This window comes from Arachis hypogaea, chromosome 17 (genome assembly GCF_003086295.3).
Source record: "Arachis hypogaea cultivar Tifrunner chromosome 17, arahy.Tifrunner.gnm2.J5K5, whole genome shotgun sequence".
NCBI lineage: Eukaryota > Viridiplantae > Streptophyta > Magnoliopsida > Fabales > Fabaceae > Arachis > Arachis hypogaea.
In genome coordinates, this window is record NC_092052.1 from 108,495,434 (window position 1) to 108,520,685 (window position 25,252).

General features: G+C 37.7%; 1 non-coding gene across 1 annotated transcript; it reads left to right on the plus strand.

The window, feature by feature from the left end:
• The first annotated feature begins 13,968 nt into the window (after nucleotides 1–13,968).
• LOC112768547 (small nucleolar RNA R71) lies at nucleotides 13,969–14,076 on the plus strand. Its single transcript, XR_003185961.1, has one exon. It is a non-coding gene; the product is annotated as a small nucleolar RNA R71 (small nucleolar RNA).
• The last annotated feature ends 11,176 nt before the right edge of the window (nucleotides 14,077–25,252 follow it).

The following is a 25,252-nucleotide window of genomic DNA, read 5'->3' on the forward strand; positions in this document are numbered from 1 at the left end:
CAAGAAGAGTAGAGATGTAACAACAAGAAATTAAAAGGAGAAACTAAATCAAAACAAGAATTGAAAGTTGGATTTGAGAAAATTAAACCTAAACTACCCTAAATTCTAGAGAGAAGAGAGAGCTTCTCTCTCTAGAATTCTAACCTAAAACATGATGAAAACTAAACTATGACTACTTGGTTCATTCTCCCCTCAATCCTTGGGTTCAATAGCATCAGAAATGAGTTGGATTGGACCTAAAATGAGCTAGAAATCGCTGGCCACGATTTCACTTTAGTGAACCACGTGCTCCATCAGCGCGCACACGTACATTGTGCGTGCGTACCCCTATACGTCAGGCAACCATGGAAAATTTTATATCATTTCAAAGCCCCGAATATTAGCTTTCTAACTCAACTAGAACCGCCTCATTTGGACCTCTGTAGCTCAAGTTATGGTCGATTGAGTGCGAAGAGGTCAGGCTTAACAACTTTACGGTTCCTTCATTTCTTCATGAGTTCTCCCACTTTGCATGCTTTTCTCCTCACTTCTTCCATCCAATACTTGCCTTATGAACCTGAAATCACTCAACAAACATATCAAGGCTTCAAATGGAATTAAAGTGAGTTAAATTTAGCTATTTTAAGGCCTAAAAAGCATGTTTTCACACTTAAGCACAAATCTAGGGAGAATTACAAAACCATGCTATTTCATTGAATAAATGTGGGAAAAGGTGATAAAATCCCCCAAATTAAGCACAAGATAAACCACAAAATTGGGGTTTATCACAAACCTCCATTGAAGCTTTCATTTCTATTTCCTATAACATAGTTTGAACCAAACTCAAAGCCAAAGGGATGAGAATTCATAGTGAAAAGGAAAAACAAAAACAAAACTATTAAGAGATAAAGAAACAAGAGCAAACCTATTCACACTATCAACATATATACAATAACCAATAACAAGCACACATTGCAACTCCCCGGCAACTGCGCCAAATACTTGATGTGAGAATTATCGTTGGTCTAGAATTTCTCTTGTAGAAAATAATTACTTCATTGTAAGCATAATTCCAAACTAACTAATAACTCTCAATCAAAGTTTAAAAATGGTTGTCACAAGTACAAACCCCAATAAAAATAAACTGAAGTATTTAAACCTCGGGTCGTCTCACAAGGAATTGCAATGAAATACTCAATTATTGGCTATGAAGGAACAGAGGGGTTGATTTGGTGATTAACAAGAAAAGTAAATAACAAGAAAGTAAATGACAATTAACTAATAAAGGAAAGGAAAAGAACTCTTGGCTAAGGCATGAAAATTAAGATCACCATCCTTGTCTACAAATCATATATTGACAATTATGAGGGACCAACCCATCAAGTCTACTTCTATTCTTGAAGTACGTCAAATAGGCTTGATCAACATCAATCCATAAGTCCTAACCTAGCTACTAATTGACTTAGTAGTAGGCTAGTGTTAATGGTTATCAAATTGACCACTAAGGGTTCTCAAATCATCAATTCAATGAGACCCAATGACTCAAGGTCATTCAATTTCCTTAGCCTAGGCCAAGAGTAAAGAAAACTACTCTACAACTAGTAAAAACATTTTATCAAATACCTAGAGTGCAATAAGAGTAAACATCATAAATTGAAAGAATTAATGAAAACCATAACTAACACAAACAAGAAATCAACAATAGTAACTAAGATAAAAATAAAAAAAGAGATGGAACATAAAATTGCATTAAAAGAAAATTGAAATCAACAAGAGTGCATGAATATAAAAGCAACAAAATAAAGGGAATGACAACTAAAACTAGAAGAGCAAAGATGTAATAACAAGAAATTAAAAGGGAAAACTAAATCAAAACAAGAATTAAAAGTTGGATCTAAGAAAATTTGACCTAAACTACCCTAAATTCTAGAGAAAAGGAAGAGCTTCTCTCTTTAGAATTCTAACTTAAAACATGATGAAAACTAAAACTATGACTACTCCCCCCACCATTCCCTTACAATTCCTAGGTTCAAAAGCAAAAAAAAAATGAGTTGGATTTGGGCCTCCTTGAGCTCAGAAATCGCCCCAACGTAATACCTTTAATGAGGTCACGTGCCGCGTATCTCGCGTACGCATCGGTCACACGTACGCGTCGCCTTGACGATTTCCTTACCACGCACACGTGTGGGCCACGTACACGCATCGTTGGCAAATTACCAAAATCCCATTTCTTCATGAATTCTCCATTTTTGCATGCTTTTTCTTTATTTCTTCAACACAATCTTTGCCCTCTAAACCTGAAATTACTTAACAAACATATCAAGGTATCAAATGGAATTAAAGTAAGTCAAATTTAACAATTTTAGGGCCTAAAAAGCATGTTTTCACTTTTAAGCACAAATTAGGAGAAATTTACAAAATCATCCTATTTCATTGAATAAATGTGAGATAAGTCGATAAAATCTCCTGAAATTTAACACAAAATAAACCACAAAATTAGGGTTTATCAAACCTCCCCACACTTAAACTAAGCATGTCCTCATGCTAAACCAAGAAAGGCAAGAAATGAGGTATGAACATTTATTCAATGCAAATAAACTATATGCACCTTTCTGCATGCATGCAACTAAATGCAAAATGATTCTACCTACTTGGTTAAACGTAAATCAATCTCCAAGAACACATATGAACAAGTAGGGCTAAGATAATATGATGATTTATGAATCCCACCAATTCAAATATCAAAACGAAGCATAAACAAACTTCCAAGAAGAAAGCTCGTGAAAGCAGGGAACAAGGAATTGAGCATCGAACCCTCATCGGAAGTGTATCCGCTCTAGTTGCTCTAGGGTAAAGGGTTGATTCACTCAATTCTCCTCTAATCATGCTTTTCAAGATTTATTTTTTATCTAACAATCAACAATTATTCAATGTATGCATACATTTATCATGAGGACTTATTCATAGGTTGTAATGGGGCTAGGGTAAAGGTAAGGATATATATATATATATATATATATATATATATATATATATATATATATATATATATATGGCTAAGTGAGCTTGAAATTTGCATCTTTGATTAACCTAAGCTCTCACCAAATAATATAACAACCTATACAATTCTAATACACTACTTAGCTACCCATGATTCTCACCTTTTTTCACACACTCATGCATCCTCTTCAATTCACATTCCATATGCATTGTTATGATTACTTTGCTTTGGATCATTTTTGTCCCCTTTTTATTGCTTTTCTTTTTCTCTTTTTCTCTTTTTTTTCTTTTTTATCTATATTTTTTCTTTTTTTTTATTTTTTTATTAATGTTTTTTTTTCTTTTCAAACTAGAATATATACAAGAGCATCAATGCATATGGTTTAAAACATTTAATGCATAAGTATGTACCTAATTCTCAAAATTTTCAACAAAATTACAAAAATACACTTTTACCTCAACCAATGTTTCCAAATTTCCCACACTCAAATGATACACATTCTCACTAGCCTAAGCTAATCAAAGATCTAAATTAGAGGGCATTTATTGTTTTTCTCTTTAAGACTAGCAATGTGCTAAAATTAAGAACAAATGGGTTTAGCATAGGCTCAAAGTTGGCTAACAATGGAAGATAAAAAGGTAGGCTATTTGGGTAAGTAAGCTATTTGAAACGATGGTCTCAATAATATAAATGAATTCTTACACAAAATAATGGACATAAAGAATCAAACAAATCAAGGATTGCAATCATAGAAAGAAAACAATGCACACAAGAATGAAAATAAGTGGTTATATGATATAACCACACAATTGGGCTCAAAATTCACATGCTTATGTGTTCATATCTCAATAACCATGTTCCAAAATTAATTCCTTCAAGCAAGTTCAACAAATTTTTTTTATCAAATTGGTAGGGTGCCCTAAAACAGTTTATTGGAAAAGAAATCATCACTCTAACTAAGTAGTCCTAAGAAAAATGGGTGGAATATGTACAAACCCTAACTGTTATGCAACCTATCATGCAATTCAATAACTAGCTAACAAAGAAAATTAAAAATTGGTGTTGGAAAAGGAAGTGGTTACCCACGGAGGTCGGTCGGACGACCTCCCCACACTTAAAGATTGCACCGTCCTCGGTACATGCAAAGAAGAGCAAGGTAGATGGGTTGCTACAACTGATGAGCTCCTTCAAAAGGTTGTGCGGAGGGACTTGCTTGTTGCCCCATTTCTAAGCTTTTCCTTTCCCTCTCGGTGGCTAGCCTAAAAAGAGAGAAAAAGAAAGAAAATTAAGCCCACAACAAAGATATCAAAGCAAATAGAACATAGGCGGGGGCTAATGCCAAATAAGAGTAAGGTTCTCAACTACATGGTAGCTACAACATGTAAGCGAGAGAACAATATAAGCAAAGGGCATATCAACTACCACTTGATGCAAGAGTAAAATCAAAGCATAAGTAAATGACATGAAGAGTACACTCGGAAGCATCAAGTTCAAATGGGAAAGAGTGGGTCATGAAAGACAATATGCGTTCATATCAATGCACAAAGGATGCAAGAGTCATCAAAGATTAAGAATTGACTTAAAAATTTTATCACCCAATCAATATCAACAAGTCAAGAAGCACCAAAATGATCCAAGGGATTCTCGACAGTTAAGTAGGAAAATTCGACACCAATGTTAAAATAACAAATTTGCAAAAGAAAAGAAGAACAAGCTACAAAAACAAAATTAAAATGCAATAAATAAAAGTATGCAAATGCAATAAACAAAAGAAAATGAAAGATGAGAAAAAATGAGAAGTGAAAATTTAAAAAAAAGGGAGAAGGAGCAGTGGAATTTTGAAGAGAAGGAAAAGAAGAAAGTAAGAAAGGAAGAAGGGAGAAGAAGAAAGAAGAGAAGAAAGAAGAAGAAAGGAGAAGAAACAAGGTAGAAACAGGGCGCAAAGGTGACGCGCGCGCTTCATCCACACGTATGCATGGAAAGCAGAGAAAGGCATATGATGCGTACGCGTCGTCCACGCCTACGCGTGGCCAGCAGAAAAGAAAGGGGATGCATATGCGTGAACCACATGTACACGTGGGGCTAAATTGTGCTCTTCGCACAAAAGCAGCACCACTCTAGTGTAGCTCTCTGGTTTTTGTACCAGGAGTCCCAACATAGGCCTATGACGCATGCGCGTTGTCCATGTTCACGCGTGGATGTGCGAAAAAGAACAGTGACACGTATGCGTCGTCCTCGCCCACGCGTGGACTGCACCTTTTTTTTATAGAAGCATAAAACAGAAACATGCCACTCTTCTAACCTATAAACATTCTAAAGCAACTAAAATTCAAATTTAACAAAAATCAGTTAGTTTTTGAAATTTTTTAAAGACAAAATAAACAAAACTTGCACTACAAGAAAAATTCAATTCAAAACAACTATTCTAATAAAAACATGAATCTAAAACCTAGAAATCAAAGCAAGATATGCAAAAGTATGAAAAGAAGAAAACTACCTAACAAAGGCAACTCAATTCATTCATTGATTATATATACAAGAGAATGGAAAGAGTTTACCATGGTGGGGTGTCTTCCTGATAAACCACTATTTTATGGTTTATCTTGTGCTAAATTGAGTGGTTTTTATCAATTCTTTGCACACTTATTCATACAATTTGCATGGTTTTACAAATCCTTCCCAATTTTGTTCTATGACGGAAAACTTGCTTCCTAAGCCTTTAAATTGTCAATTTTTAATGTCCTTTTATACCATTCGATGCTGTGATCTGTGTGTTAAGTGTTTTCAGGCTATATAGGGCAGGAATGGTTTAGAGGATGGAGAGGAAGCTTGCAAAAATAAAAGGAACACAAGAAACAAAGGAGATGACTAGCGAGGATCGACGTGCACGCATGGCTCACGCGTGCGCGTGACTTGAAGCTTTTCATAGCGACGCGTATGCGTGACCAGAGAAGTCGCACATCGACGCGTGTGTGTGACTGATGCGCACGCGTGACACGCGCAGAAGACCATCGACGCGTACACGTGACTTACGCGTGCATGTGACGTGTGCCATGTGCAGAAATTACAGAAGACGCTGGGGGCGATTTTGGGCTGGTTTTGGACCTAGTTTTCGGCCCAGAAACACAGACTAGAGCCAGGGGACAAGCAGAGACTCAACACACATTCACTTTTACACAATTTTAGTTTTAGCTTTGAATCTAAGAGAGAAAACTACTACTTCATCTAGGGTTCTTCGTATTCATAGATTTCTAGTTTTATGCTTTTGATTTGGATATTGAAAAGAGTTACTACCTTTGTTGAAGTCTTGCCATTACATTTTGCTTTCTTATTTCCTTACTCTTTTACTTTCCATTCACTTTGTTCAGAGTTACATGTGGATATCCTCGATTTTGGAATTAATTAATGCAAAGAGTTATTTTTACCTTTAATTAATTTTCTGTTATTACTTTATTTGAATTTCCATGTCTTCTTTTCACTCCCTTTATATGTTTATGAAAATGGCACTCATGTCAATGGAGTAGACTTCCAACTTGACATGGGAGTTGATTAATAGGAGACCCTTGAGTTGGAATACTCAAGTGTTAATGTGTAATTGGAAGTTGTTGGATGACTCTCTAGTCACTTACTCTAATCCTTCCCTAGGAGAGGATTAGGACTTGTGAATTAGAGTTGGTTAGTTACTTGACTTTCCTTTATTAAGTAAAGGATAACTAAATAGAATAACAACCTCTTACTATTATACTTGAGGAATTTCAACAAGGATAGAAATTCCGATTAATCTTCTCCCAGTCAAGGCTTTCTATTTCAAATATATAAAACCTCTTGTTAATTTTTATTGCTTTAATTAATAATTATTTTATTTTCCCGTTCTCCAACTCTGAAATTCCTCAGAAAATTCTTGACCAATAAATTGCACTCTTTTGTCAACTCGTTGGGAGACGACCTAGAAATTCTACTCCCTGTATTTTATTTTTAAATTGTGACAACTCTTTTTAAATTGATAAGCGAAATTTTCGTCAGTTAAGAGCTGTACTTGCAACACTATTCTAATTATAAATTCTTAATCGGCAATTTTCCGCCCGTCAATTTTCGACGCCGTTGCCGGGGATGGTTGCAACAGTGTGCTAAATTATTGGTTGGTGTAAATATTTTTATATTTGCATCTTTGCATTTTTATTATATTTTTAGTTTAATTTTTTCTTAATATATTTTATTTTATTACCATGAGCTGTATGTTTCTTTCGTTGAATGACACGTTCACTACCTGATCCAAGCTTAGCCGCATTTGATCCTGAAATCGAAAGAACTGTTTCACGTATTAGGCGAGCTGGGTGTCGGTTAGTCTCTGAGGGTGGTGAAGTGGTTACCACCAATTTACCAGTCTTATTTGAGAGCGAATCTGAAGTGCCATTTAAGGAAGAAACAAGCTCCTCTTCTACTGATTCTGTTGATTTACGCGCTGGTAATATGGCGGAGCTGGTGCACGAAATTGTGATCTCAGGTAACGGCGCCAGAAACTCTGTACGTATGTCTTAATAAATCGTTTTTCATTCACAACTTCGATACAACTAACCAGCAAGTGCACTGGGTCGTCCAAGTAATAAACCTTACGTGAGTAAGGGTCGATCCAATGGAGATTATTGGTATGAAGCAAGCTATGGTCACCTTGTAAATCTCAGTCAGGCGGATATAAAATAGTCATGGAGTTTTCGAACATAAATAATAAATAGATAGAAAATAAGGATAGAAACACTTATGTATATCATTGGTGAGAATTTCAGATAAGTTTATAGAGATGCTTTCGTTCCTCTGAACCTCTGCTTTCTTGCTGTCTTCATCCAATCAGTCTTACTCCTTTCCATGGCTGGCTTTATGTAAGGACATCACCGTTTGTCAATGGCTACTTTTAATCCTCTCTGGAAAATGGTCCGATACGCTGTCACTGCATGGCTAATCGTCTGGAGGCATCACCGTGGTCAATGGCTGCATCCTATCCTCTTGTGAAAATGGTCCAAATGCTCTGTCACAGCATGGCTAATCATCTTGAGGTTCTCGATCATACTGGAATAGGATTCACCCTCCTTTTGCGTCTGTCACTACGCCCAGCACTCGCGAGTTTGAAGTTCGTCACAGTCATTCAATCCCAGAGTCCTACTCGGAATACCACAGACAAGGTTTAGACTTTCCGGACTCTCATGAATGCCGCCATCAATCTAGCTTACACCACGAAGATTCTGATTAAGAGATCCAAGAGATACTCATTCAATCTAAAGTAGAACGGAAGTGGTTGTCAGGCACGCGTTCATAGGGAATGATGATGATTGTCACGTTCATCACATTCAGGTTGAAGTACGAATAAATATCTTAGAAGCGGAATAAGTTGAATTGAATAGAAAACAGTAGTACTTTGCATTAATCTATGAGGAACAGCAGAGCTCCACACCTTAATCTATGGAGTGTAGAAACTCTACCGTTTGAAAATACATAAGTGAAAGGTTCAGGCATGGCTGAATTGCCAGCCCTAAAACATGATCACAGGATCAAAAATACAATCCAGGATGTCTAATACAATAGTAAAAAGTCCTATTTATAATAAACTAGCTACTAGGGTTTACAGAAGTAAGTAATTGATGCATAAATCCACTTCCGGGGCCCACTTGGTGTGTGCTTGGGCTGAGCTTGAATGTTACACGTACAGAGGTCATTCTTGGAGTTGAACGCCAGTTTGTAACGTATTTCTAGCGTTCAACTCTGGCTTGTGACGTGTTTCTCGCGTTTAACTCCAGACAGCAGCATAGAACTGGCGTTCAACACCCTTTTACGTCGTCTAAACTCGGCCAAAGTATGGACTATTATATATTGCTGGAAAGTCCTGGATGTCTAATTTCCAACGCAATTGGAAGCGCGTCATTTTGAGTTCTGTATCTCCAGAAAATCCACTTTGAGTGCAGGGAAGTCAGCATCAGCAGTCCTTCTTCAACCTCTGAATCTGATTTTTGCTCAAGTCCCTCAATTTCAGCCAGAAAATACCTGAAATCACAGAAAAACTCACAAACTCATAGTAAAGTCCAGAAATGTGAATTTAACATAAAAACTAATGAAAACATCCCCAAAAGTAACTAGATTCTACTAAAAACATACTAAAAACAATGCCAAAAAGCGTATAAATTATCCGCTCATCACAACACCAAACTTAAATTGTTGCTTGTCCCCAAGCAACTGAAAATCAAATATGATAAAAAGAAGAGAATATACTATAAATTCCAAACTATCAATGAAACATAGCTCCAATTAAATGAGCGGGACTTGTAGCTTTTTGCCTCTTGAATAGTTTTGGCATCTCACTTTATCCATTGAAGTTCAGAATGATTGGCATCTATAGGAACTCAGAGTTCAAATAGTGTTATTGATTCTCCTAGTTCAGTATGATGATTCTTGAACACAACTATTTTATGAGTCTTGGCCGTGGCCCTAAGCACCTTGTTTTCCAGTATTACCACCGGATACATAAATGCCATAGACACATGATTGGGTGAACCTTTTCAGATTGTGACTCAGCTTTGCTAAAGTCCCCAATTAGAGGTGTCCAGGGTTCTTAAGCACACTATTCTTTTGCTTTGGACCTTGACTTTAACCGCTCAGTCTCAAGTTTTCACTTGACACCTTCACGCCACAAGCACATGGTTAGGGACAGCTTGGTTTAGCCGCTTAGGCCAGGATTTTATTCCTTTAGGCCCTCCTATCCACTGATGCTCAAAGCCTTGGGATCCTTTTTATTTACCCTTGCCTTTTGGTTTTAAGGGTTATTGGCTTTTTGCTCTTGCCTCTTGGTTTTAAGAGCTTTTGACTTTTTCTGCTTGCTTTTTCTCTCTTTTTTTTTTCGCCTATATATTTTTTTTTCTGCAATCTTTGTTCTTTGCTGCTTTTTCTTGCTTCAAGAATCATTTTTATGATTTTTTTAGATTATCAAATAACATGTCTCCTTGTCATCATTCTTTCAAGAGCCAACATATTTAACATTCTTAAACAACCACTTCAAAAGACATATGCACTGTTCAAGCATTCATTCAGAAAACAAAAAGTATTGTCACCACATCAAAATAATTAAACTAAGTTCAAGGACAAATTCGAAACTCATGTACTTCTTGTTCTTTTGAATTAAAACAGTTTTCATTTAAGAGAGGTGATGGATTCATAGGACATTCATAACTTTAAGACATAGTTACTAACTACTAATGATCATGTAATAAGACACAAACATGGATAAGCATTTAACATAGAAAACGAAAAATAGAGAATGTAAGAACAAGGAATGAGTCCACCTTAGTGATGGTGGTGTTTCCTTCTTGAGGAACCAATGATGTCCTTGAGCTCTTCTATGTCTCTTCCTTGTCTTTGTTGCTCCTCCCTCATTGCTTTTTGATCTTCTCTTATTTCATGAAGGATGATGGAGTGCTCTTGATGTTCCACCCTTAATTGTCCCATGTTGGAACTTAATTCTCCTAGGGAGGTGTTGATTTGCTCCCAATAGTTTTCTGGAGAAAAATGCATTTGAGGCATCTCCGGGATCTCATGGTGATGAGCTTCATGCGTCTCTTGAGATCCATGAATGGGCTCTCTTGCTTGCTCCATCCTTTTCTTAGTGATGGGCTTCTCTTCCTCAATGGGAATGTCTCCTTCTATGAAAGCTCCAGCTGAGTAACATAGATGGCAAATAAGATGAGGAAAAGCTAGCCTTGTCCCAGGAGAGGGCTTTTCGGCTATTTTGTAGAGTTCAAGGGAGATGACTTCATGAACTTCTACTTCCTCTCCAATCATGATGCTATGAATCATGATGGCCCGATCCACAGTAACTTCAGATCGGTTGCTAGTGGGGATGATGGAGCGTTGTATGAACTCTAACCATCCTCTAGCTACAGGCTTGAGGTCCAGTCTTCTTAGTTGAACCGGCTTGCCTTTGGAGTCAATCTTCCATTGAGCTCCTTCCACACATATGTCCATGAGGACTTGGTCCAACCTTTGATTAAAGTTGACCCTTCTAGTGTAGGGGCGTGCATCTCCTTGCATCATAGGCAAGTTAAACGCCAACCTTACATTTTCCGGACTAAAATCTAAGTATTTCCCCCGAACCATTGTAATATAATTCTTTGGGTTTAGGTTCTTACTTTGATCATGGTTCCTAGTGATCCATGCATTGGCATAGAACTCTTGAACCATTAGGATGCCAACTTGTTGGATGGGGTTTGTTAGAACTTCCCAACCTCTTCTTTGGATTTCATGTCGGATCTCCGGATACTCATTCTTCTTGAGCTTGAAAGGGACCTCGGGAATCACCTTCTTCTTGGCCACAACATCATAGAAGTGGTCTTGATGGGCTTTGGAGATGAAGCTTTCCATCTCCCATGACTCAGAGGTGGAAGCTTTTGTCTTCCCTTTCCCTTTTCTAGAGGATTCTCCGGTCTTAGGTGCCATCAATGGTAATGGAAAAACAAAAAGCTTATGCTTTTATCACACCAAACTTAGAATATTGCTCACCCTCGAGCAAGAGAAGAAAGAATAGATGAAGAAGAAGAAGAAAATATGGAGGAGAGGGGGGATAAGGTTCGGTCATAAGGGTGGGTTTTGGGTGGAAAATTGATTTTAAATTTTGAAGGTAGGTGGGGTTTATGAGGTAGGTTTATGGGGAAGAGTGGATGGATGTGAGTGGTGAAGTGGTTATAGGGAAGAGAGATTGAGGTGATTGGTGGTAGGTGGGGATCCTGTGGGGTCCACAGATCCTGAGGTGTTCAAGGATTTACAACCTTGCATCAAATTAGGCATGCAAAATGCCCTTGCACACAACTCTGGGCATTCAGCGCCAGATTGGTGCTTGTTCTGGGTGTTGAACGCCCATTTGTTGCCCATTTCTGGCGTTGAACGCCAGAACCATGCTTGTTCTGGGCGTTCAGCGCCAACTCTTCTCCAGGGTGCAATTTTGGCGTTCAAACGCCCAGATGCTGCCCATTTTGGGCGTTCAGCGCCGGAACCATGCTCTGTTCTAGCGTTGAACGCCAGCCAGATGCTTCTTACTGGCATTTAAATGCCAGTAAGGTCTTCCTCCAGGGTGTGATTTTTCTTTTGCTGTTTTTGATTCCGTTTTCAACTTTTATATTTATTTTGTGACTCCACATGATCATGAACCTAATAAAATATGAAAAACACTGAAAATAAAAATTAGATAAATAAAAATTGGGTTGCCTTCCAACAAGCGCTTCTTTAATGTCAATAGCTTGACAGTGGGCTCTCATGGAGCCTCACAGATGTTCAAAGCATTGTTGAGACTTCCCAACACCAAACTTAGAGTTTGGATATGGGAGTTCAACACCAAACTTAGAGTTTGGTTGTGGCCTCCCAACACCAAACTTAGAGTTTGACTGTGGGGGTTCTGGTTGACTCTGTTTTGAGAGAAGCTTTTTATGCTTCCTCTCCATGTTTACAGAAGGATAACCTTGAGTTGTAAACACAAGGGAGTCCCCATTCAATTGAAGGACTAATTCACCTCTGTCAACATTAATCACAGCTCTTGCTGTGGCTAGGAAGGGTCTTCCAAGGATGATGAATTCATCCTCATTCTTCCCAGTATCCAAGACTATGAAATCAGCAGGGATGTAAAGGCCTTCAACCTTTACTAAAACGTCCTCTACTTGTCCATAAGCCTATTTTCTTGAATTGTCTGCCATCTCTAATGAGATTTTAGCAGCTTGTACCCCATAGATTCCCAGTTTTTCTATTACAGAGAGGGGCATGAGGTTTATCCCTGAACCAAGGTCACACAGAGCCTTTTCAAAGATCATGTTGCCTATGGTACAAGGTATTAAGAACTTTCCAGGATCCTGTTTCTTCTGAGGCAATGTCAGTTGATCCAGATCACTTAGTTCATTGGTGAACAAGGGAGGTTCATCTTCCCAAGTCTCAATACCAAATAATTTGGCATTCAGCTTCATGATTGCACCAAGGTACTTGGTAACTTGCTCTTCAGTAACATCCTCATTCTCTTCAAAAGAGGAATACTCATCAGAGCTCATGAATGGCATAAGGAGGTTTAATGGAATCTCTATGGTCTCTAGGTGAGCCTCAGATTCCTTTGGTTCCTCAGAATGAAGCTCCTTATTGATCACTGGACGTCCCAGGAGGTCTTCCTCACTGGGATTCACGTCCTCTCCTTCCCTTACAGGTTCGGCCATGGTGATTAATTCAATGGCCTTGCACTTTCCTTTTGGATTTTCTTCTGTATTGCTTGGGAGAGTAATAGGAGGGATTTCAGTGACCCTTTTACTCAGCTGGCCCACTTGTGCCTCCAAATTTCTGATGGAGGACCTTGTTTCATTTATGAAACTTACAGTGGCCTTAGATAGATCAGAGACTAAGTTTGCTAAATTAGAGGTATTTTGTTCAGAGTTCTTTGTCTGTTGCTGAGTGGATGATGGAAAAGGTTTACTATTGTTAAACCTATTTCTTCCACCATTATTAAAGCCTTGTTGAGGCTTTTGTTGATCCTTCCATGAGAGATTTGGGTGATTTCTCCATGAGGGGTTATAGGTGTTTCCATAAGGTTCACCCATGTAATTCACCTCTGCTATTGCAGGGTTTTCAGGATCATAATCTTCTTCTTCAGAAGATGCCTGTTGAGTACTGTTGGATGCAGCTTGCATTCCATTCAGACTCTAAGAAATCATATTGACTTGCTGAGTCAATATTTTATTCTGAGCCAATATGGCATTCAGAGTATCAATTTCAAGAACTCCCTTCTTCTGAGGCGTCCCATTACTCATAGGATTCCTCTCAGAAGTGTACATGAACTGGTTATTAGCAACCATGTCAATGAGTTCTTGAGCTTCTGCAGGCATTTTCTTTAAGTGAATGGATCCACCTGCAGAGGTATCTAATGACATTTTAGCTAATTCAGACAGACCATCATAGAATATGTCCAGGATGGTCCATTCTGAAAGCATGTCAGAAGGACACTTTTTGGTCAGTCCTTTGTATCTCTCCCAAGCTTCATAGAGGGATTCACCTTCTTTCTGTCTGAAGGTTTGAACATCCACTCTAAGCTTGCTCAGCTTTTGAGGAGGAAAGAACTTGGCTAAGAAAGCCTTGACCAGCTTATCCCAAGAGTTCAGGCTATCCTTAGGTTGAGAGTCCAACCATACTCTAGCTCTGTCTCTTACAGCAAAAGGGAAAAGCATGAGCCTGTAGACTTCAAGATCTACTCCATTAGTCTTAACAGTATCACAGATCTGCAAGAATTCAGTTAAGAACTGAAAAGGATCTTCAGATGGAAGTCCATGAAACTTGCAGTTTTGCTGCATTAGAGAAACTAATTGAGGTTTAAGCTCAAAATTGTTTGCTCCAATGGCAGGAATGGAGATGCTTCTTCCATGTAAATTGGAATTAGGTGCAGTAAAGTCACCAAGCATCCTCCTTGCATTATTATTATTTTCGGCTGCCATCTCCTCTTCTTGTTCGAAAAATTCTGAAAGGTGCTTGCTGGATTATTGTAATTTAGCTTCTCTTAGTTTCCTCTTCAGAGTCCTTTCAGGTTCTGGATCTGCTTCAACAAGAATATTCTTGTCCTTGCTCCTGCTCATATGAAAAAAAGGGACAGAAAAATAATAATAATAGGGATCCTTTTTACCACGGTATAGAGGTCCCTATGTGAGTAGAAGAAAAGAAGAAGAAATTCGAATACAGATGGAAGAGAGGGGGTTCGGATTTTTGGTGAGTGAGGAAGAGATGTTAGTAAATAAATAAACAAATAGAAGAAGATGAGAGGGGGAAGTGAATTTTCGAAAATAATTTTTGAAAAAGAGTTAGTGGTTTTCGAAAATAGTTTTTGAAAAAGGTTAGTAATTTTTGAAATTTTAAAATCAAAAGTTAAAATCATTAGTTAATTAAAAAGAAATTTTGAAAAAGAGGGAAGATATTTTCGAAAATTAGAGAGAGAGGGAGTTAGTTAGGTATTTTTGAAAAAGATAAGAAACAAACAAAAAGTTAGTTAGTTAGTTGAAACAAATTTGAAAATTAATTTTGAAAAGATAAGAAGATAAGAAGTTAGAAAGGATATTTTAAAATCAAATTTTGAAAAAGATAAGATAAGAAGATATTTTTGAAAAGCTATGATTGAAATTAGTTTTGAAAAAGATTTAATTTTTAAAATCACAATTAATGACTTGATTCACAAGAGATCACAAGATATGATTCTAGAACTCAAAGTTTGAATCTTTCTTAACAAGCAAGTAACAAACTTGAAATTTTTGAATCAAAACATTAATTGATGATGTTATTTTCGAAAATTAGGAGATAAAGATAAGAAAAAGATTTTTGAAAATTTTTTTTTTAAAATTTTCGAAAATAAGAAACATGAAAAAGATTTGATTTTTGAAAAAGATTTTGAAAAAGATAAGATTTTTAAATTGAAAATTTGATTTGATTCATAAGAAACACTAGATTTTAAAAACTTTTTGACTAAATCAAATCATATTTTCGAAAATTTTGAGTAAAATAAGGAAAAGATATTTTTTTTATTTTTGAATTTTTATGATGAGAGAGAAAAATACTAAAAATGCTCAATGCATGGAAATTTTAGATCAAAACAATGAATGCATGCAAGAATGCTATGAATGTCAAGATGAACACCAAGACTTATTTTTGAAAATTTTTATATGCAAAGAAAACATGCAAAAATACACATGAAAAACAAGAAAAGATGCAAAACATGAAAACATCAAGATCAAACAAGAAGACTTACCAAGAACAACTTGAAGATCATGAAGAACACCATGAATGCATGAATTTTTCGAAAAATGCAAGATGAACATGCAATTGACACCAAACTTTAAATCTGACTCAAGACTCAAACAAGAAATCCAGAATATTTTTTTTTATTTTTATGATTTTATGATTTTTTTGTATTTTCTTTTAATTTTTTCGAAAATCATTTTGAAAAAGAAAAATAAGGATTCCAAAATTTTTAATATGAATTTCAGGAATCTTATGCTCTTTAGTCTAAAGCTCCAATCAAAGGGTCAGGCATGGCTTAATAGCCAGCCAAGCTTTAGTATGTAACTCAGACATGACATGCCTGACATTCCCTACCCAGAAGAATTAGACATGGCTTTACAGCCAGCCAGGCTTCAACATGCTTCATGAAACACTAGAATTCATTCTTAAAAATTCTGAAGAAAACAATATTTTTTTTTAAAACATTTTTTTTTTCGAAAACAGATGAGAAATTTTTGAAAGGTTTTTGAAAAATTTTTGAAAATAAAACAAAAAAAATTACCTAATCTGAGCAACAAGATGAACCGTCAGTTGTCCAAACTCGAACAATCCCCGGCAACGGCGCCAAAAACTTGGTGCACGAAATTGTGATCTCAGGTAACGGTGCCAGAAACTTTGTACGCACGTCTTAATCAATCGTTTTTCATTCACAACTTCGATACAACTAACCAGCAAGTGCACTGGGTCGTCCAAGTAATAAACCTTACGTGAGTAAGGGTCGATCCTACGGAGATTGTTGGTATGAAGCAAGCTATGGTCACCTTGTAAATCTCAGGCGGATATAAAATAGTCATGGAGTTTTCGAACATAAAGAATAAATAGATAGAAAATAAGGATAGAAACACTTATGTATATCATTGGTGAGAATTTCAGATAAGTGTATAGAGATGCTTTCGTTCCTCTGAACCTCTGCTTTCCTGCTGTCTTCATCCAATCAGTCTTACTCCTTTCCATTGCTGGCTTTATGTAAGGACATCACCGTTGTCAATGGCTAGTTTTAATCCTCTCTGGAAAATGGTCCGATGCGCTGTCACTGCATGGCTAATCGTCTGGAGGCATCATCGTGGTCAATGGCTGCATCCTATCCTCTTGTGAAAATGGTCCAAATGCTCTGTCACAGCACGGCTAATCATCTTGAGGTTCTCGATCATACTGGAATAGGATTCACCCTCCTTTTGCGTCTGTCACTACGCCCAGCACTCGCGAGTTTGAAGTTCGTCACAGTCATTCAATCCCAGAGTCCTACTCGGAATACCACAGACAAGGTTTAGACTTTCCGGACTCTCATGAACGCCGCCATCAATCTAGCTTACACCACGAAGATTCTGATTAAGAGATCCAAGAGATACTCATTCAATCTAAAGTAGAACGGAAGTGGTTGTCAGGCACGTGTTCATAGGCAATGATGATGATTGTCACGTTCATCACATTCAGGTTGAAGTGTGAATGAATATCTTAGAAGCGGAATAAGTTGAATTGAATAGAAAACAGTAGTACTTTGCATGAATCTATGAGGAACAGCAGAGCTCCACACCTTAATCTATGGAGTGTAGAAACTCTACCATTTGAAAATACATAAGTGAAAGGTTCAGGCATGGCCGAATGGCCAGCCCCCAAAACATGATCACAGGATCAAAAATATAATCCAGGATGTCTAATACAATAGTAAAAAGTCCTATTTATAATAAACTAGCTACTAGGGTTTACAGAAGTAAGTAATTGATGCATAAATCCACTTCCAGGGCCCACTTGGTGTGTGCTTGGGCTGAGCTTGAATGTTACACGTGCAGAGGTCATTCTTGGAGTTGAACGCCAGTTTGTAACGTATTTCTGGCGTTCAACTCTGGCTTGTGACGTGTTTCTGGCGTTTAACTCCAGATAGCAGCATAGAACTGGCGTTCAACGCCCTTTTACGTCATCTAAACTCGGCCAAAGTATGGACTATTATATATTTCTGGAAAGCCCTGTATGTTTACTTTCCAACGCAATTGGAAGCGCGTCATTTTGAGTTCTGTATCTCCAGAAAATCCACTTTGAGTGCAGGGAGGTCAGAATCCAACAGCATCAGCAGTCCTTCTTCAACCTCTAAATCTGATTTTTGCTCAAGTCCCTCAATTTCAGCCAGAAAATACCTGAAATCATAGAAAAACATACAAACTTATAGTAAAGTCCAGAAATGTGAATTTAACATAAAAACTAATGAAAACATCCCCAAAAGTAACTAGATTCTACTAAAAACATACTAAAAATAATGCCAAAAAGCGTATAAATTATCCGCTCATCAGGAGCCCAGAAAGATTACTCTCCAGGAAGCAGGAGCTCCGGACTTTACACTGCAACCGTATCAAGCGCGTCATCCAAATCTAGCTATAGATTTTGAGCTGAAGACTGCACTAATCAATCTACTGCCTAAGTTTCATGGCTTACCTGCTCAAGAGCCTATCAAGCACCTCGGAGATTTCCAGACAGCCTGCTCAACTACTAGGCGTCATGGTGCAGATGAGACTACTATTTGGTTATATGCCTTCCCGTTTTCTCTTGAGGGAAAGGCAAGGAAATGGTTCTACACTCAACCTGAAGAAGTTGTTACTAATTGGGATCTGCTCAGAAGGGAATTCCTGGATAAGTACGTTCCGGCTGAAGTTACAGGTAGACTGAGGAAAGAAATTTCCTGCATTATTGATGAGTGGATAATTTATACGCTTTTTGGCATTGTTTTTAGGTGGTTTTAAGTATGTTTTAGTTAGTTTTTATTATATTTTTATTATTTTTTAAATAAAAATTACATTTCTGGACTTTACTACGAGTTTGTGTGTTTTTCTGTGATTTTAGGTATTTTCTGGCTGAAATTGAGGGACCTGAGCAAAAATCTGATTTAGAGGCTGAAAGAGGACTGCAGATGCTGTTGGATTTTGACCTTTCTGCACTCGAAGTGAATTTCCTGGAGCTACAGAAGCCCAATTGGTGCGCTCTTAATTGTGTTGGAAAGTAGACATCTTGGGATTTCCAGCAATATATAATAGTCCATACTTTGCTCGAGATTTGATGGCCCAAACCGGCATTCCAAGTCAGCATAAAAATTCTGGCGTCAAAACGCCAGAACTGGCATGAAAGCTGGAGTTAAACGCCCAAACTGGCACAAAAGCTGGCGTTTAACTCCAAGAGAAGCCTCTACATGTGAAAGCTTCAATGCTCAGCCCAAGCACACACTATGTGGGCCCAGAAATAGATTTCTGCATTAATTACTTATTTCTGTAACCCTAGGCTACTAGTTTTCCATAAATAGGACCTTTTGCTATTGTATTTAGATATACCTTTCATATACTTTTCATCTTTGGAACTTATATGTTCACGTTTGAGGCTGGCCTCACGGCCATGCCTAGACCTTTTGTTCTTATGTATTTTCAACGGTGGAGTTTCTACACACCATAGATTAAGGTGTGGAGCTCTGCTGTTCTTCATGAATTAATGCAAAGTACTACTGTTTTCTATTCAATTCACGCCTACTTCTTCTCTAAGATATACACTCGTTCTTCAACTTGATGAATGTGATGATCCGTGACACTCATCATCATTCTCACCTATGAACACGTGCTTGACAACCACCTCCGTTCTACATGCAAACAAGCGTGAATGTGTATCTCTTGGGTTTCTAATCTAAGATTAAAACCTTAGTGGTATAGGCTAGAATTATTGGCGGCCATTCCTGAGATCCGGAAAGTCTAAACTTTGTCTATGGTATTCCGAGTAGGATCTGGGAAGGGATGACTGTGACGAGCTTCAAACTCGCGAGTGTTAGGCGTAGTGACAGACACAAAAGGATCAATGGATCCTATTCCAACATGATCGAGAACCGACACATGATTAGCCGTGCGGTGACAGCGCATTTGGACCATTTTCACTGAGAGGACGGGAGGTAGCCATTGACAACGGTGAAACCCAATATACAGCTTGCCATGGAAGGAAGTATGAATGATTAGATGAAGACAATAGGAAAGCAGAAGTTCAGGAGGAACAAAGCATCTTCATACGCTTATCTGAAATTCTCACCAATGAATTACATAAGTATTTCTATCTTATTTTATATTTTATTCATCTTTTAATTATCAATTCTCCATAACCATTTGAATCCGCCTGACTGAGATTTACAAGATGACCATAGCTTGCTTCAAGCCGACAATCTCCGTGGGATCGACCCTTACTCACGTAAGGTTTATTACTTGGACGACCCAGTACACTTGCTGGTTAGTTGTGCGGAGTTGTGATAAAGAGTTGAGATTACAATTGTGCATACCAATTTGTTGGCGCCATTGATGATCACAATTTTGTGCACCAAGTTTATGGCGCTGTTGCCGGGGATTGTTCGAGTTTTGACAACTGACGGTTCATCTTGTTTCTTAGATTAGGTAACTTTATTTTATTTTTTAGAATTTTTAAGAATGAATTCTAGAGTTTCAGATGATATTTTTATCATCACAAAAGCTGATTGATTCTCATCAATTTGGCTGTTGTATGTAATGTCCTGCTGAAGCTTGGCTAGCCATGTCTAATCTTTTTAGACTGAAGCTTTAGACTAACATTGCTTGATTCCTGGAATTCCGATTAAAAATTTTAAGTTTAATTATTTTTTTCTTTTTCAAAATAATTTTCGAAAAATACAAATTTTTTTTATAAAATCATAAAAAACCAAAAATTTTGTGTTTCTTGTTTGAGTCTAGTGTCAAATTTTAAGTTTGGTGTCAATTGAATATTTTGATTTTTTCTTTAAATTTTTGAAAAATTCATGCATGTGTCTTCATTGATCTTCAAGTTGTTCTTGATTAATTTATTGGGTCTGATCTTTAAATTCTCTTGTTTTGTGTGTTTTGTTGTTTTTCATATGCATTCTCAATTTGTTAGTATTTCTAATATGAAAATTTCTAAGTTTGGTATCTTACATGCATTGTTTGTTTGATCTTAGTTTTCCATGATTAGTTACATTTTGATTGTTTATCATTAAAAATTCAAAAAAATTTTCAAAATTATGTCTTTTCAAGTCAATAATACAGAGAATTGAAGATTAAGAACATTCAGCAGAGGAATTACAGAGAAAAAGCTGGGCGTTCAAAATGCCCAGTGAGGAAGGAAAACTGGCGTATTTTGGGCATTTAACGCCAGGATGGCACAAGAGGGAAGATTTTGTTTTTAATTCAAATATTTTTCAAATTTTCATAATACTTCAAAATCAAATCTTTTTCAAATCATATCTTTTCAATCATATCTTTTCAAAATCAAATTCTTTTCATTTTTTTATTTTTTTACTATTTTCAAAAATCCTTGCTAACAATTAGTGATTTGATTCAAAAATTTCTTCTTTGTTAAGAAAGGTTCAATAATTGAATTTTAGAATCATATCTTTTAAATTTCTTAGCCAAGTCATTAATTTTAAAAATCAAATCTTTTTAATTGTTTGTCAATCATATCTTTTTAAAACTATATTTTCTCAATCATATCTTCTCAATCACATCTTTTTCAAAATTGATTTTTAATCATATCTTTTTGGTTTCTAATTTCAAAATCTTTTTTCAAAATCACTTAACTACTTTCTCAATTTTAATTTTCAAAAATCATCAATCAATTTTTTTCAAAATTTCTTTTAATTATTTCAAAATCTTTTTAAATTTAATTTCAAAAATTTTTCTCCTCTTCTCACATCCTTCTATTTAAGGACTAACACTGCTCCACTATCAGCAATTCGGACTCTCTCTATAAGTTCAAATTCTCTATTCTCTACCTCCTCCTTCCATTCTTTTCTTCGTCTGACACCTCAAGGAATCTCTATATTGTGACATAGAGGATTCTATACTTTCTTGTTCTCTTCTCTTTCATATGAGCAGGAGCAAGGACAAAAGCATTCTCGTTGAAGCTGATCCTGAACCTGAAAGGACCTTGAAGAGAAAGCTAAGAGAAGTTAAAGCACAACTCTTTGGAGAGGACCTAACAGAAATTTTCAAACAAGAAGAAGCCATGACAGCCAAAAAAACAACAATGCCAATAATGCAAGGAAGGTGCTTGGTGACTTTACTGCACCTACTCCCGACTTCTATGGGAGAAGCATCTCTATACCTGCCATTGGAGCAAAAAACTTTGAGCTTAAGCCTCAATTAGTTTCTCTAATACAACAGAATTGCAAGTTTCATGGACTTCCATTGGAAGATCCTCATCAGTTCTTAGCTGAATTCTTGTAAATCTGTGACACTTTCAAGACCAATGGGGTTGATCCTGAGGTCTACAGACTTATGCTCTTCCCTTTTGCTGTAAGAGACAGAGCTAGGATATGGTTGGATTCACAACCTAAGGAAAGCCTGAACTCTTGGGAAAAGCTGGTCAATGCTTTTCTGGCCAAATTCTTTCCACCTCAAAAATTGAGTAAGCTTAGAGTGGAAGTCCAGACCTTCAGACAGAAGGAAGGTGAATCCCTTTATGAAGTTTGAGAAAGATACAAGCAACTGATCAGAAGGTGTCCTTCTGACATTCTTTCAGAATGGAGTATCATAGGTATCTTCTATGATGGTCAATCTGAACTGTCCAAGATGTCATTAGACAGCTCTGCTGGAGGATCTCTTCATCTGAAGAAGACGCCTGCAGGAGCTCAGGAACTCATTGAGATGGTTACAAATAACCAATTCATGTACACTTCTGAAAGGAACCCTGTGAATAATGGGACAAATCAGAAGAAAGGAGTTTTTGAGATTGATACTCTGAATGCCATATTGGCTCAGAACAAAATATTGACTCATAAAGTCAATATGATTTCTCAGAGTCTGTCTGGCATGCAAGCAGCAACAGGCAGTACCAAAAAAGCTTTATCTGAAGGAGAAGCTTATGATCCTGAGAACTCAGCAATGGAAGAGGTGAATTACATGGGAGAACCCTATAGAAACACCTATAATCCTTCATGGAGAAATCATCCAAATCTCTCATGGAAGGACCAACAGAGGCCTCAACATGGCTTCAACAATAGTAATAGTGGAAGAAATAGGTTTAGCAATAGCAAGCCTTTTCCATCATCTTCTCAGCAACAGACAGAGAATTCTAAGTAGAGCCACTCTGACTTATCAACTGTAGTCTCTGATCTATTTAAGACCACTCAAAGTTTCATGACTGAAACAAGATCCTCCATTAGAAATTTAGAGGCACAAGTAGGTCAGCTGAGTAAGAGGATTACTGAACTCCCTCCTAGTACTTTCCCAAGCAATACAGAAGAGAACCCAAAGAGAGAATGCAAGGCCATAAATATGTCCCACATGGCCGAATGCATATAGGAGGGAAAGGCAGTGATTCCCAATGAGGAAGACCTCAATGGACGTCCACTGGCCTCCAAGGAGTTCTCTAATGAGGAACCATGGGAATCTGAGGCTCACACTGAGACCATAGAGATTTCATTGAATTTACTTCTGCCATTCATGAGCTTTGATGAGTGTTCTTCCTCTGAAGAGGATGAAGATGTTACTAAAGAGCAAGTTACTAAGTACCTTGGAGTAATCATGAAGCTAAATGCCAAGTTATTTAGTAATGAGACTTGGGAGGATGAACCCCCCTTGCTCACCAAAGAAATGGATAACTTGACTAGGCAGAGGTTACCTCAGAAGAGACGGGATCCTGGAAAATTCTCAATACCTTGTACCATAGGTACCATGACCTTTGAGAAGGCTCTGTGTGACCTGGGGTCAAGTATAAACCTCATGACTCTCTCTGTAATGGAGAATCTAGGGATCCTTGAGGTACAAGCTGCAAGAATCTCACTAGAGATGGCAGACAATTCAAGGAAACAGGCTTATGGACTTGTAGAGGATATCTTGGTAAAATTGAAGGCCACTACATCCCTACTGATTTCATAATCCTAGACACTGGAAAGTGTAAGGATGAATCCATCATCCTTGGCAGACCCTTCCTAGCCACAGCAAAAGCTGTGATTGATGTTGACAGAAGAGAATTGGTCCTTCAAGTGAATGAGGACTCCCTTGTGTTTAAAGCTCAAGGATCTCCCTCTGTAACTATGGAGAGGAAGCATGAAGAGCTTCTCTCAATGCAGAGTCAAATAGAGCCCCTACATTCAAACTCTAAGTTTGGTGTTGGGAGGCCATCATCATGCTCTGAGTATCTGTGAGGCTCCATGAGAGCCCACTGTCAAGCTATTGACATTAAAGAAGTGCTTGTTGGGAGGCAACCCAATTTTATTTAATCATATCTATTTATTTTCTATTGTTATTTTATGTTTTCTATAGGTTGATGATCATGTGAAGTCACAAAAACAACTAAAAAAGCAAAAACAAAGTGAAAAACAGTATTAAAAATAGCACACCCTGGAGGAGAAGCTTACTGGCATTTAAACGCCAGTAAGGGTAGCAGAATGGGCGTTAAACGCCCAGTCTGGCACCATTCTGGGCGTTTAACGCCAGAAATAGGCACAGCGCTGGCGTTTAAATGCCAGAAAGGGGAGAAAAGCTGGCGTTAAACACCAGAAATGGGCAGCAACCTGGAGTTTAATGCCAGGATTGGCAATCAAGGGGGCGTTTACACACCAACATGGTGCATGGATGAGAAATCCTTGACACCTCAGGATCTGTGGACCCCACAGGATCCCCACCTACCTCATCTCTCTCTCTCTCTCTTCTTCACACCTTCTCCAAATACCCTTCACCAATCACCTCAATACCTCTCCCCAAAAAACCCCTCACCTATCAAATCCTACCCTCTTCTCCATAATCTCTTCACCGATCCACATCCATCCACCATAAAACCCCACCTACCTCACCATTCAAATTCAAACCACTTCCCCTCCTAAACCCATCCATACATGGCCAAACCCTACCTCTCTCTCCACTCCTATATAAACCCCTCTTTACTCCTTCATTTTCATACATCATACACACTACTTACCTTCCCTTGGCCGAAACACTACGCCCCCCTCCATCTCCTCTATTTCTTCCTCTTCTACTCTTTTCATTCTTCTTTTGCTCGAGGACAAGCAAACCTTCTAAGTTTGGTGTGGTAAAAGCATTGCTTTTTGTTTTTCCATAACCATTTATGGCACCAAAGGCCGGAGAAACCTCTAGAAAGAGGAAAGGGAAGGCAAAAGCTTCCACCTCCGAGTCATGGGAGATGGAGAGATTCATCTCAAAAGTGTATCAAGACCACTTCTATGAAGTTGTGGCCAAGAAGTAGGTGATCCCCGAGGTCCCCTTCAAGTTCAAAAAGGGTGAATATCCGGAGATCCGACATGAAATTTGAAGAAGAGGTTGGGAAATTCTCACCAACCCCATTCAACAAGTCGGAATCTTAATGGTTCAAGAGTTCTATGCCAATGCATGGATCACCAAGAACCATGATCAAAGTGTAAACCCGGACCCAAGGAATTGGCTCACAATGGTTCGGGGGAAATACTTAGATTTTAGTCCGGAAAATGTA